At 39.0% G+C, this 13,781-nt stretch overlaps 1 long non-coding RNA gene across 1 annotated transcript in view; it reads right to left on the bottom strand.

Moving 5' to 3' along the window:
• LOC116442120 overlaps positions 1 to 11,983 on the bottom strand; it is a 53,798-nt gene extending 41,815 nt beyond the window's left edge. Inside the window, exon 1 of the long non-coding RNA XR_004239409.1 lies at positions 10,724 to 11,983. This is a non-coding gene — a long non-coding RNA (uncharacterized LOC116442120). The remainder of the gene's footprint in view (positions 1 to 10,723) is intronic.
• Positions 11,984 to 13,781: the final 1,798 nt, after the last annotated feature.

Raw genomic sequence — 13,781 nt, 5'->3', positions numbered from 1 at the left:
GTAGCAAGATACTGCTGCCCTGGTAGAGAACCTGGTACACCACATGGATGCCCGTGTACCAAGACCTGGGCCATTGAAGAACATTAGATTAACCAACAGGTAGATTAGGCTGCTAAAATTGAAGAGGCTCAGATGTATCACAAGTGTGAATTATTTCTAACTCAGTGGGCCCATGACACCTTGGGCCATAAAGGAAGGGATGTTACACACAGATGGGCTCATCACAGAGAGGTAGAACTTATCCATGGACCCTCTCACAAAGGTTATCCATGGATGTGAAACATGAGCTGCAATGAAGCAGGACAAGCTTGTGTGGAGGATGGTGTCTGTGGTAAAACCTGGGAGGGCCTGGCAGATTGGCCATAACACACTCCTAAAACCCACCAGGGCCAGGGCCATGTGCTTGCAGTGATGGAAGCAGCCACTGGATGACCAGATAGAGATCCTGTGTCCCATGCCACTGCCCAGAACACTATCCTGGGCCTTGAAAAGCAAGGCTTATGGTGACATGATACCCCAGAAAAAAAAGTGAGACTCATTTCTGAAACAACTTCATAGACACCTGGCCTAAAGAACATGGCATGGAGTAGGTGTGTCACACACACCAGCCTCAAAGAAAATCTAATTATATGATGGATTGCTAAAGACAACACTGAAAGCAATTGGTGGAGGGACCTTTAAACCTTGGGAACCGCATTTAACAAAAGCCATTTGATTAGTCAACACTACAGGAGCTGCCAATCTGGTTGACACTGCCCAATCAAAACTTTTATATGCTGCAGGAGTGGATGAAGTTACTGTAGTGCACATAAAAATATGCTGGGTTATTCCTGCCTCAGGCAAAGGCTGCCTATCCATGGGGTTGCTTTTTCTCAAGGACCTTGGTGCTCTAGGTAGGTAATGTGGGAGGATGAGAGTCTGAAGTGTGCCTGAAGGGGATTTGATTTTGGGTGAAAATAACCAATAAATTAAATTATATTAACTCCTATATAATGTTATATGTTATACTTTCATGGCAGCTAGTTGCCCGTCACCACACTGGGCACCTCATGGTACCTGTCTCAGCCACTCCAGCCTTGAGGATCTGAACCCAATTCCTCTTCAATCACCACATTAATGAAGAATGAACTTTAATGAAACAAGACAAGCACAACAGTGGTAGAATCAGAACTGGCTTCAGCATGCAGTAACCCAGCACTACACACCACCATTCCTGCCCTGAGACATTTCTGACACACAGAGCATGAAGTCGTGAACTAAATGAACTCAATGGAGTTTTGTAAGGATGGTCCATAAACTAAGGGAATGATACCTGTGTGTATATGAATTGAAGGACAGAAAAGGTACTGGAAAGCGTGGAACCTGGCATGACACAAGGGTATGGAATAAGAGGTGGATACTGTTGTGGTTTTGTGTATAATAGAGTTGACTTTCTTCTTAGTAGCTGATACAGGGCTGTGTTTTGGACTTAGGATGAGAATAGTGTTGATAACACATTGATGGTTTAGCTGTTGCTGAGCAGTGCTTTACCTTAAGTCAAGGATTTTTCAGTTTCCCATACTCTGCCAGAGAGCAGGTACAAAGAAGCTTGGAGGAAGCATGGCCAGGACAGCTGACCTGTGCTAGCCAAAGGGATATTCCATAGCATAAAATGTCTGTTCATTATAAAAACTGGGGGGCATTGGCTAGGAAGTGCCAGTCTCTGCTGTGGTACAGGCTGGGCATCCATCAGCAGGTAGTAAGCAATTGTAATGTGCATCACCTTTTCTTGGATTTTCATCATCTCTCTCCCTCTCCTTTTCATTAAAATTATTATTATATTTTACCTTTTTTCCCCCTCAATTACTGAACTATTGTTATCTCAATCCGCAGGTTTTACGTTTTTCTGATTCTGTTCCACATCCCAAGGAAGGGTGGAGAGCGGTGTGGGGAGCAAGCAAGCACCTGCGTGGTACTGAGCTGCTAGCTGAGGCTAAACCACAATGGTAAGATAAAGCGTGCATTTTTGTGTCTGACCTATTTTGAACCCATATAGGGAACACAAGAGAAATAAAAAGCTATAGTCCAGGATCTTGCTGTAAAGCTATTTCTTCCTTAGCAGTTCTGTTCTTCAGCATTCTCTCTCCCTTGCAATTCCCCATGGTTTAATCCTTTTTTTATTTCCTTCCTTTTCCAAAAATACCCTCCCATGTAACCAACAGTTGCCAAAGGCCAATTGTGCTGAAAATAGAGGCTATTACTCTCAGAGGAAAAAGCAAAAGGAGTTGTTTTATCTAACACTGCTAAATTAGCCACGTTTTTCTAAACTGTTTGACAGATTTCATTCTCAGTACATGACACTGAACTTCAATCACTAAGTCTCCAATAGGGTAAAAATAGCAGTCAAAGTAAGTTCAGGCCCCTTGGGGTCATCTGTTGTTCATGTTATGGAGGAGTCTAGATGAATTTAGTGGAACGAAACAAATAAGGTTCCAAGGAATTTACCCCACAATCAGGGTAAAACTGGAGAGGAATGACTTTTAATTGGAGAACTTGAAAACTTTTTGGTGGCATTTTAAAACTGCTTTAGCATTTTACAAGATTCGACATTACATTTTATGATGCTTTTCCGTAACAATCTAATCACAATAGCAAAACAACCATATTTTTTTTTACATAACAAATGAGGCTTCTCTGCGCTTCAGAGCTTGCTCACTGAAGACTGAGACTGCTGCAGTTTACTTTTCAAATTCAGAAATGAATCTCGAAACATCTCGTTATGTCCACCACTTGCAATCTTGAGAAGAAACATTTTGACCAACCAAACACTGAGTACAGTGTTAACATTTGCTAGCTAAGTCCACAAGAAAGCCAAGGTATGATAAAATTAAAACCTCACTGAAGTGTGTCTGTCAGAGGAAGAGATTAATCTCCTATTGCCAAATTGTATATGCCCCTAATACTCAGTTCCATTTCCATATCTGAAAATCTCTCTTCTAAAAGCTCTGATAACTTCTTTGTAAAAGGCAGACAGGTACAAGCTTGCTAACTCCTTGTTATAGTATGGTTTTCTCTCAGAGCCTTACCTATCGTGCACATCAACCTTTTCTTTCAAATACCATCTTGTATATAGTGACAGACTTCAGGGTGGATACACTGAAATAATAGTAATCTTCACTCATAACCACATCTGCCACTTTCAAAAAAAACCCAATAAGAAGCACACTCCTTGCCCTAGAACTCCTGCAGTTCCAAATCCTTCATTCCTTAGCACCACAGCATCCACTCATTTCACAGCTGTCAGAATGCTTACACCTGACAATCAATACCACTTCATAGATCGAACATATGATGAAGCTACTGGGAAGTTTTTCTTACTTCAATGCTGGAACAACAACCACAAAGCAAAACCAAAACAAACCTCTGTTATTTAAACCAACAAATATAACTATAGTGCTGCTGTTATCTCCTGTAGCCATTACAGAAGAGAGTGGCTTACAGAAATAACACACAGTCCCATTGGTACCAATCCTAGGTTTAGTGTGAATCCAAAAGTCTCATGCAAGTCAGTAGCACAGCTATGGAAAACCAGCAGAACTGGTTCCAGAAAGCTTACTCCGAGGGTAGGATTCAGGGTGACATAAATTAATATATAACCTAATATATCATAAAATCATCTGCAAAAGAAGCACCAGAGCCATTGGTGGCAACAGCAGCTTTTATCAAGAGGGCCTTCACTGAATCAAAAGTTAATGGGTTTCAACAGAATAATTTCCTTATGGGGTTCTTAAATACTGCAGTGATCCAGCACAAAAAGTAAATATCCATCAATACATTTCCTCAACTGATATGTCTGGGTTGGATAGCTTTAAGTGCTACCCTTTAGCTCTTAAGGAGCTTTTCTAACTCTGAACAAAAGTAATTTTATATACACATATGAGACCCACCTCTTGTTTTTTTCCTGAAGACTTTTGTACAGGCTTCGGCAAATTTTTCATTAGGTTGATTAGTAGTAACAGCTCAGAGTTCATACAATGGTGTTGCTGAAATATGACTCAAGGTGGTTAAAGGAAATTCAGTCCAGGAAAAATTAAATTCTATTCACAATTTTCATGCAGAGGAAAGCTGTTGAACATTCCCTGCTACTTGATTATACATTACTTCAATGATCCCATTGATTAGGTGACTTTTTCAATCAAGTAAGGATGTCCATTTTCAACTGTAATTTTCTGCACTTGATGATTCTCTGTGCTCTGATGCATTTATTTTATTTTAATTGAAGAGGCAGGTTGTTAAAATTCTGGGAAAGAATTTAGACTATATGAATCTTTAACAATGGTCAGTGATTAGCAAGGCCTTTTACATATTTAATGATGCAGTTTCTGGTAATGATACCCTGTTCACCATGCACATTGAGTGTTGAAGTGATTACCTGCATCTAATATTGTTTTCCGATCACAGCAATCTGTGCAGTGAGTGGGCATGACAAAACTCAACAATCAGGCTTGGTTTGGCTGACTATTGAAACTACTGAGACAATTCAGAATCACAGAACAATTTTAGGTCGAAAGGGACATCTGGGAGACATTCAGCTCAACCTTCAGCTCAAAGCAAGGCCAGCTTCAATATTAAATTCAGTTGCCCAGGACATCGTCTAGTCAAGTTCTGTCAAAACTCCAGTATGACGATTTCACAATCACTCTGGGCCCTGCTCCGGTACTTAACTGGATTGATGGAGAATTATTTTCTTTTTAATCCAGGTGACAACCAGCTAGGCTGCGAAATACTACCACTCCACTGAGGCTGGTGAGCCAGGCAGTTTCTCAGCCACCATGTAGTCCACACTTACAACCCGTGTCTCCTTGGTCTGACTAAAAGAACACTGTGAGAAACCACGACAAGAGTCTTGCTAAAGCTACGGTATCCAAATCGTATTGCTCTTGCCTTGTTTGCAAGAGAGAAGGTCCAATCCCAGCACAGACAGCAGCCGTGTCAGTCAGGCATAATCTACCCTTGTTACATGGATAACAGCTGTCCCCAGTCAGTCCATCATGTACTCAGAGGTGGCTTCTCTAAGTACATAACATTTCATGGCATAAAGGCGAGGCTATTTGGGCTGTTGTCATTCTTGCCTTTGCTGAAGCTGGGAGGAACATTCACCTTTTTCCAGACATAATGCCCACTTTTTTGATTTGGAATGCTTTTTTATCTCCCAGCTCTGAAGAATTCTGATGCGTTCTTTCCTCCATACTTCACTCTGCCTCCATTTGTGAATTGCTGTTGTAAGAAAAGCAGTGTCTTTTTTCCACCCCACCCTCATATTTTGTTTTGCTTCTTCATAGACCTATTGTATTTCACCTATTTATTTCTTTACAACTGCAAAGATGATCTTGCCTTGCCACTAGCTAATTTCCTTCTTCAGTCCATATTTATCAGGAACAAAACTGCAGTGTTTTCTGTGTGGTATAAGACCAAATTCAGCAAATATGTGGGATCTTGGGACAGAACAGCCTCTCACTGCACTGGATATCTCAGAATCACAGTAATCTAGCTGAACTGTTTGCTCACTGTTAAGCCTGATGAAAACCTAAGAGACACACAAAATATCACCCATGCCCTAAAATAAAAATTGTGATACAAAGCAGCACAATGTCCATCAATGCTATTTCTGTGCTCAACTTATACAGGGAAATAAAAGAAAATCAAAATGATCAATAGATAGTTTTGTAACAATGAACTAGTGAAACACTTGGCATATTATGTATTTAAATCTAGTGCAAAAGAATAGCACTCTGCTGATTTTTTTCTGTGGCTGCCCCTAGAAAAGAATGAAACATGATCATTTTCACCAGCAAGTCGGTACTTTGGGGAAAGCAGAATTACATGTGTCATGCCCTGATAAATGACTTCTCTCCAGATGAATACTATCCTTTCATGTTACAAGACTTGTATAGAAGCCCCCCTCACTTATAATAAGACCTTGGAAGAAAGCTCTCTGTTTTCACAACCAGCTTTCATACATGAATCACATCTGCCTTCCTTGCTATAAGTGCTGTCACCTACTCAAGGATTCCCACTTTTTAAGTCTTAAAAAACGTTATGCTTTTATAAAGACTAGATTTTTATTTTAATAAAAAAGATTCATGCCGCAATAATGTCATATTTGAAAATGTAACATTTGAAATGCATAATTCAAGTATATTGAAGGTTGTCTCCTGCGGCTTATACTAAAGTATCTGACTGATATTCTGTCCCTGATATCCAATAATCCTTTCAACGGTCAGCAGCTAAACATATTTATTATGTGCCATAGAAATAAAGTCTGTAATTAGAACTGAATTTTTTCTATGGGTTTCAAATTAAGCAAACAAGAAAAGTTTTTTACTGAGTGCATCATTCTTACGGAAAGAAAAATTCAAATAAACCTCTCACTATGTATCTTAAATTATACTAATTAGACACTTACCTAGAATAACCTATAAAAATATAATTCAGGAAAGGTTACAAGTCTATTGCCCAAACTGTTATGAGGAAAAACTCTTGAAGGAATAACTTGACACACAGGGAAATGATAAGGTTCATTAATTGAGAGAGAGGATTAGGCTGTCTTGGACGGTGCAGATGTAGAGGGGACTTAATTATTTAAAAGGTTATAAAAAGAGCTCAATCTCTATTATATCCAATCTGCCCCTCTTTAAATTTGCCAGAAGGTATGACAAAGAAAAGATATTGAAACTTATAGAAGGAAAGGTTCTAATCCATGAGGAGAATATTCTTCACATTCATAAGAGAAAGAGTAACAGTGAAATCATGTATGTACATCTAGGGAAATGTTTTCTCCCAGAATCTTTCAAAACATGGAAAGCTCATCATTGTATTATCAATAGACAGTATAAACAATATGAGGCACAAAGTAAAATTAAAATTTATAACACTCATAAACACCAAAATATTACATATGCATATATCACAAACACCTCTTTATTTTTAGTAACCATGATCTGTAGTAAGTGTGAACACGGCACCCTATCCTTGGATAACTTCTCTGAATTTGTTACATGAAATCTGGTCAAGAATTTTATAAACCTGTTCTTTATTCCTATTTCTGATATCAACGCAACCCCATTTCCTTAAAGCATCATGTGAAGCAGAATTTACTGTGCTGCCTTTAAGATCTTCTAATTATTTAATTTTTTACTTCACTTTTTCCTGATCTCAGATTTAATTGTATACTTTGCTGTATTTGTCTTCAGTGCAATAGTTCCATCTGTCTCTACATCACAACTTACACAGCATATTCTACAATGTCCTGTCACACCTTGTGCAGTCATGAGTGCAGGTACCACGTGGAGTGTCTGACACTTTCCAATTCCATTCCCAAATTCATTGCTCCTCTCCACATCAGGATTCCCAGCTCTCTATTCACGCAATCCCTCATACCCTGAGATAAACACTTCTCTTCATGTTTTGCTCTATCACTAATTTAAGAATCCAATCTCAAAAGAAACAATGAGATTAAGCATCCAATGCATCTAATTAAAGTCAATTTGGAAAACAATATTTGAGCTCTCTGAAAATATTTTAAGCATGCATGTTAAATCACCCTACTGCAAGCAGTGTAACATTTTATAACTAGTAAGAGCTATGGAGCGTGGTACTGAATAACACAGAGTTCCTGAACATCTTCTGTATCTGTAAAGAGAAAGAACATCTGACTGCTTTTCTAACTAATTTATAGTCCTTTCTTCAATCACCTTTTGTTAAAAAAAATTAAATTATTGAATCTTTTTTAGTTCAGTGTGGTTGCACACAAAAGGATAACATCACAGACACCTAAATGTAGCACTGAAAAGCTAGTATTTCTAATACTCATACAGAGGCAGAAAACCAAATCTAAACTCCCAGGAGCTTCTGTCAACTAATACTGCAAGTGTATTTTCAGCAAGTCCTTGTATATGTGCTCATACATGACTGTGTGCCAATATGCACTTACATAAATCCTTCCTTAGTGAAGAGAGAGAGTGTCTAAAAATTTTCCTTCAGTTTTTCTCTGCCAGCTGGCTGGGTGAGCTGAGGACAGCAGGGAACATGCAAGGGTTTTAATATTTTAGAGACCTGTCATTTCAAGGATAAACTTTGCACTGCAGTATTCCGAGAGCCAAAAATGAGATTGGCCCTCATGCACCCAGCAGTCAGAGCAACAGTACCTCAGCAGAACAGCCTGATCCCTGGCCTGTCCCATAGTTCTGCAGCCACAGTGTTGTCCCAGAGTTCCACATTCTTAGAAGGGACTTGAAAAATTTTCCCCATGTATTAGTTTGCATGCACAGTCATGGGTAGTTCTAGATTCAAGTGTGGAAGTTTATGAAAAATCATGGCTAAAGTTTATCACTATTCCTTTTAAAGTATAATTAAGAGGACTAACCCATAGGTCTGACATTAAAAGAAGGTTTTATCCCGATCACAGAGCACAGTTAAACTGCAAATCGTGATCATAGCATGGAGAGTGGAGCTAGTTCAGACCTCTCTAGTTCCTAAAACAATGCAATTGTACCCTTGTGGTGCAATGTCCAAGGAAAGATGAACTGCTAAAAGGTAACAACATGGAAAGGTAGATATACCGCTCTCAGGATCATTTTGGAATCTGGCAGATCACTGCATGGATGCAAAAGGACTTTGCTGCTTTGACTCTATCCACCTCAAGTACTTTTGCATGATCCTCACTTGCACAGTGCAGGCATTCTGAAAAAAAACCTGATGTGTAGGACATTGAAAGAATTAAAGCTCAGAGAACTGAGCTGACTGCTAGGTGCAGATTTCAAGCCTAAACAGCATCCTAACTGGCTAGTTTGAGACCACTTCTTAGAAAGGCATCCACTTTTTGGAAGGGAGTTGATGGCAGCAGAAAAAGACAGACTGACTGGAAGTCAGAAGGTCAGTAGTTTGGACGAGACTGGCTGTCAAGTGAGGTCAAGCTCTAGGCTGTTTGTTAAATTAATTTTAAATTGTTCTAAAGGTCTTTCTCATTTAATCAGATGGTTTTCAAATAGCTTTCAGTGAATTCTTCAGTGACAAAATTCATATCCACTGGTAAAGCAAACCAGTTGCAATTTTCATTAAAGATTTACTTATGTTCCCTTGCGCTGAGCAGCTACCAATTCTGATTAAAATTTTTTTTATTTTTAGTGACATGATGAAATGGAGTCTCAACAGACCATCTGCACAGAAGGACAGCATTATAGTTTCTAACCTTCCAGCAGAAACTTAAGGGAAAGCTCTAACCACAGATTATGCAACATATGAGACAGCAGCCTGTCTCAAAAAGATTGCCACACTGGAACATTTGAAACAGCTTTAGGTCAATGCAGGAAACAGCAGAGTTACAGCCATGGAGCACTCTTGCTTAGTGAAAGTCTGATTTTATTATTTGAGATTGTTTTGAAGCAGCTCAGTATCCTTAGATGAAAACTGAATTTTGTTTTGAAGGGTCTGGATTCAGAACTTGCTCCTGCAAATCCATTTAAATCAGTTACTATGACATGCTGTCTGACATGCTGTCAAGAAGGGGGCATCTTAGAAGTCGGCCTTTTCCAGAACCTAAGTGTAGGCTATCCGGAACCTGCTGGGGGCACCTCGAAGCCAGCAGACATCTACAAACCGGTGTCCCACGTTTGGACATACACTGTAACCACCACATTATGGTATAGTAAAGTACAAACCTTCCTTCAGGAATGTTTTAAACAAATGGCTCAATCCTATCAGTATGTTTTGAATCCTACACCTTTTCTATGAGAGATATACTTTATGGATCTAGCTTTACTGTGTTGTACGTAGAGACTCAGAAAGTTCAAAACACTCATTCCTTGTTCTGTAGAGCTTAGACAAACAGGTTCACCTGTTTGGTACCACCACCCTAGTGCTTGAAAAAACTTCAGATTATATTATTTCCAGAGTACGTGGTCTCAGTGAACACGGTCAATGGTCAAAATGAATGTACTATTCTGTTAAGTTACCTCAGCTGTGTTAGACAAACATAGTTGAAAATTTCCATGAAAAGACAGCCAGAAAGATGTTGTTACCTTCCTGCTAGTCCACCCCAAGAAAAATAGGCCTGCATAAGTTTGGTGTCAGAAAGCTACAGTGGGATGACAGTACCTGTTTTATTACTATAAAAATTTCTATCAGGTTTGGGGTTTGTTTGCTTGTTTTGCAGAAAACACAATCACTTAATGATAAAAACAATCAGGGTTTTGCTCCAAGGAAGACAAAACCTAAGTATAGTGAATGAGGACAATGTAGGTCAGGCCCATAATCTCCGTCACTCCACCTACACTGTAAACTATTTGCATATTTATTACCTATTTTATTGTTTTCCCAGGGATTTATTCCTGCAGCCAAAGCTTCCCAGGTAGTTGTGAAAGTCATGGGATCAATACTGTCACACATCAAAAAATCCACATTAAATTTCTGCGTCTCTGCATATATGACCATGTACACACAGACGCACAAACTCCTCTCAACTGTATATCAAGTGTTTACTTTTGAAAACCCTGGTTATAAATTAAAAGACCACAATTCAGCAAATTAGTAAAAGGCATGGGGGGGTTGTTGGAGAGAGGGAATCTTTGCTACTTCTGGGCAACTGCTAATAAAACAAAGGATTAGGAACAAAGCCAGGCATTTCATTGCTTATTCCCTCTACACAGGCACTTGTTACTTAGGAGAAATTAAAAGAAAATCTTACATTCTGCAGAATTTGTTCAATACAGCTGCGAACATCTAACATCAGACCCACTGCTCCTATCCATGGTGGTAAAATAAATCTCTTCCAAAAGTCAGGAGCAGACTGGTGACAGAGAGCTGCTGTTTCCTGGTTCTGTGAAAGAATTTTGAGAGGCTAAATATATTTGTAGGTTTTGAAATGGGGTGGGATCTACAGATGGGAGCTTTCACGTGACAGTGTATCTAGGCAGAGATAAGACTGACACCCATTGTTCAGGAAACAGAGGCGATCTGAGATAAATAAAATTCCTTAAAATATACTTCTAATTTTTTTTTCCAAAAGCACATCATTCCTGTAAGGACTCTATTGCTTTGTTCCTTTTTGTCTGCTTTCTGCTTGTTACATTAATTCACAGTGTCTAGCCTTTGCTGCCTTCTCTCAGTCCATGGTACCGAGGATTACCTGGCCTCTGTTTTTATCTTCTGTAGTTTTGAAATATAATCAAAGCAGAGCCATTTTGTTTCAATAGCATCAACATGATTTATGCTGCAGTATGTGTCCCTCAGGATAGGTATTCAGGAGGTATTCCAAACCTCCTGAAGCTGGGAAGATCAAAAAAGGGAATGTGAAGAGGGGGGAAGGTATGGGAAAAGTAAGTAATTTGCCTCAAGATTTGGTAAAAAGAAGCAAAAACTGTATCAAAAAATGTGTCAGATTTGATATATCTTTTACTTTGCAACTGCAACATTAACTGGCAGAGTTATTTTCTAAGCAAGACTGTTCCAAGATTTCAGCAGTGTTTTACAATGGATAATGGAAATGACAATTAAAAAAACCTATTCTAGTTTGCATACAGGAAATACAATTAGTATATCGTAACTTGAAAAGAAAGTGGGAGGGTTTTTTTTTTTTATAAAAAGGCAATAACATATCCTCCCCACTAAATAGGAAATAAAGTTTAATTCTTTTCAATCATTATAAACACAGAAACACTAAAGTAAAATTCCAGCCCAGAAAAATAAAATCCTGTAGAGAATTTACCTTCCTAGAGAAAAGATTTTCATTTAGTACATTTCAACTTGTTTCCTTTTCCTTGTACTCTGTACTGTCACCTTCATTCTCAGTAGATAGTTAAATCTCATGCCCATCAATAGTACAGGGAATCAGCTAGAATAATTTGAGGACAAAAATGTCAATGTACTATGCTTTGATTTCTCCCCAGGGCAGCTAAACATTCACAGATTTCTTCAGCAAGTGTCTCAGCCCCATAGTAACAAAATTTAAAACTGTCTTCAAAGTTCCAAAGTCTAGTTTCTTTTTTGTTGTTGTTGTTTTTGGTTTTTTTGTTTTGAAGCAGCAGGCTAGTCTTTGCTCCATGATTAATAAAAAAGGTTTTTTGGGGTATTTTGTGATTCTTCTTTGTGGTGCTGATGGTTGGTTGGTTGGTTTGGGGGAGGGATGCTTGCTTTTTGCAAAAACTGTTAACGATTCCTACACACCAAGTTTCTAATCAGTCAGCCTGAGGTTTCCTCTAAGGTGGGGGGTTTGTTTTTTGGTTAAGTTCTAATGCCAAAGACTTGAAAATGTGGAAGACGTTAGCCAGACACACCCTTTCCTGATTTTCAGTTTGGCAAGTGAGGCATTCCTTCATTTTCACTTGAGTGGTCCTCTTCCTGGTAGCAACTTAAAGAAGAACAAAGGTACAGAAATCTGCTAAGCCAAGGTCTGTAGTGGCAGATGTGGAGGAGAACTATACTTAAAATGTGTGCAACATATGGAAGAATACAACCAGACATCTCAGCTGCTCCTTCTTGATCAAACATAGCCAACAGCCCCCATCTGACCTGCACACCTGCTTACCCCCCCAGAGTTAGAGCAGTTACTTCTGTAGCTCAACCTGTGGAGATCCATGCTGCAATACTAAAAATTCAGAGCTCAAGCTCATCTTCTGAAGGAAGATTTCAAGGAAAGGGCACCGATTACGCAGTGAAAAAGGTAAAAACAAGTGTATGATGTTCTAACTCCCATAGGCATAAGTTATATCTGAAACCTAAACTAAAGTAATATTACAGCTGTAAAATCAGGAGTAAAAAACTGGGAATTGTCCATACCGAACCTTTGCCCCCTTATGATCCATTCTGTAGTTCCATGACATGTCATTTTCCTGTCATAGTAATGGATTCATACAAAGCCCCTGTTCAGCCCCCAAGCATGAATCTGCTATTTTATAATTTTGGGGTACTTAGTCTCATAACCCAGATAACGCTTCTTTATTACACTGCTTGCTCACAATCACATTTATATTGCTAGGCTGGAGGTGCATTAGGGATAGCAGTTCAGCACACCTGCATAAAGAAAGCACGCTTACATATAGTGCTACTTGGAGCAGCCATATGTGAGTCAATGCGTTTGATTTTAAATGCATGAAATATTGACACGCTTTGCTCCTCCAGCACCTGCTGCTGACTGAGCTATGTACAAGCAGGGCCACAGGAGTTACCCTCTCAACAGTAAGTAATGCATGATGACAACTCAGCAGTCGCCAGCCAAGGAAGGGAGTGAGATGAGCAAGGGGACTAAGAAGGACAATTACTTCAGCCAGAAAAATAAGAAGAGCAAGAAAAAAAAGACATTCAGAACTCCTTTTTCATGCCCCAGAAAAGCTCTGTGTATGCTGCAATTGCCTTTTTGTGAGCTCTGAGAGTTAAACTTGCAAAATTCGTAAATTTGTAGATGAAACCAGGGATGTTGGCGGGGAGGGAGGGTGTAGGGGAAGGACAATAGGAGAGGGACAACTCTGTGCTCACCCATTCCCAGTAGCACAAACCACAGAACTTGCCTGAATAAACATTCCTATCTGAATTCCTTGTAGTATATTTCTTGTTTAGGGGTTTAGGAACCTATGCCATTCCTATTTTTTCTACCTAACATTGCTTCTACTCATGTAATTTATAGTGCAATTGTTGATGCATTAAGCAAACAGCCAATTAAAAATTGAAAAAATACAAAGTTTGAGTTTTGAAAAGACACAAATAAACAAAATAGTTTATACAGATACTCCTTCAATTCTCAGATATTC

The sequence above is a fragment of the Corvus moneduloides genome, chromosome 1 (genome assembly GCF_009650955.1).
Source record: "Corvus moneduloides isolate bCorMon1 chromosome 1, bCorMon1.pri, whole genome shotgun sequence".
Classification (NCBI taxonomy): Eukaryota; Metazoa; Chordata; class Aves; order Passeriformes; family Corvidae; genus Corvus; species Corvus moneduloides.
Note: the sequence above shows the minus strand (reverse complement) of the source record. Positions and strands in the feature narration are given on the sequence as shown.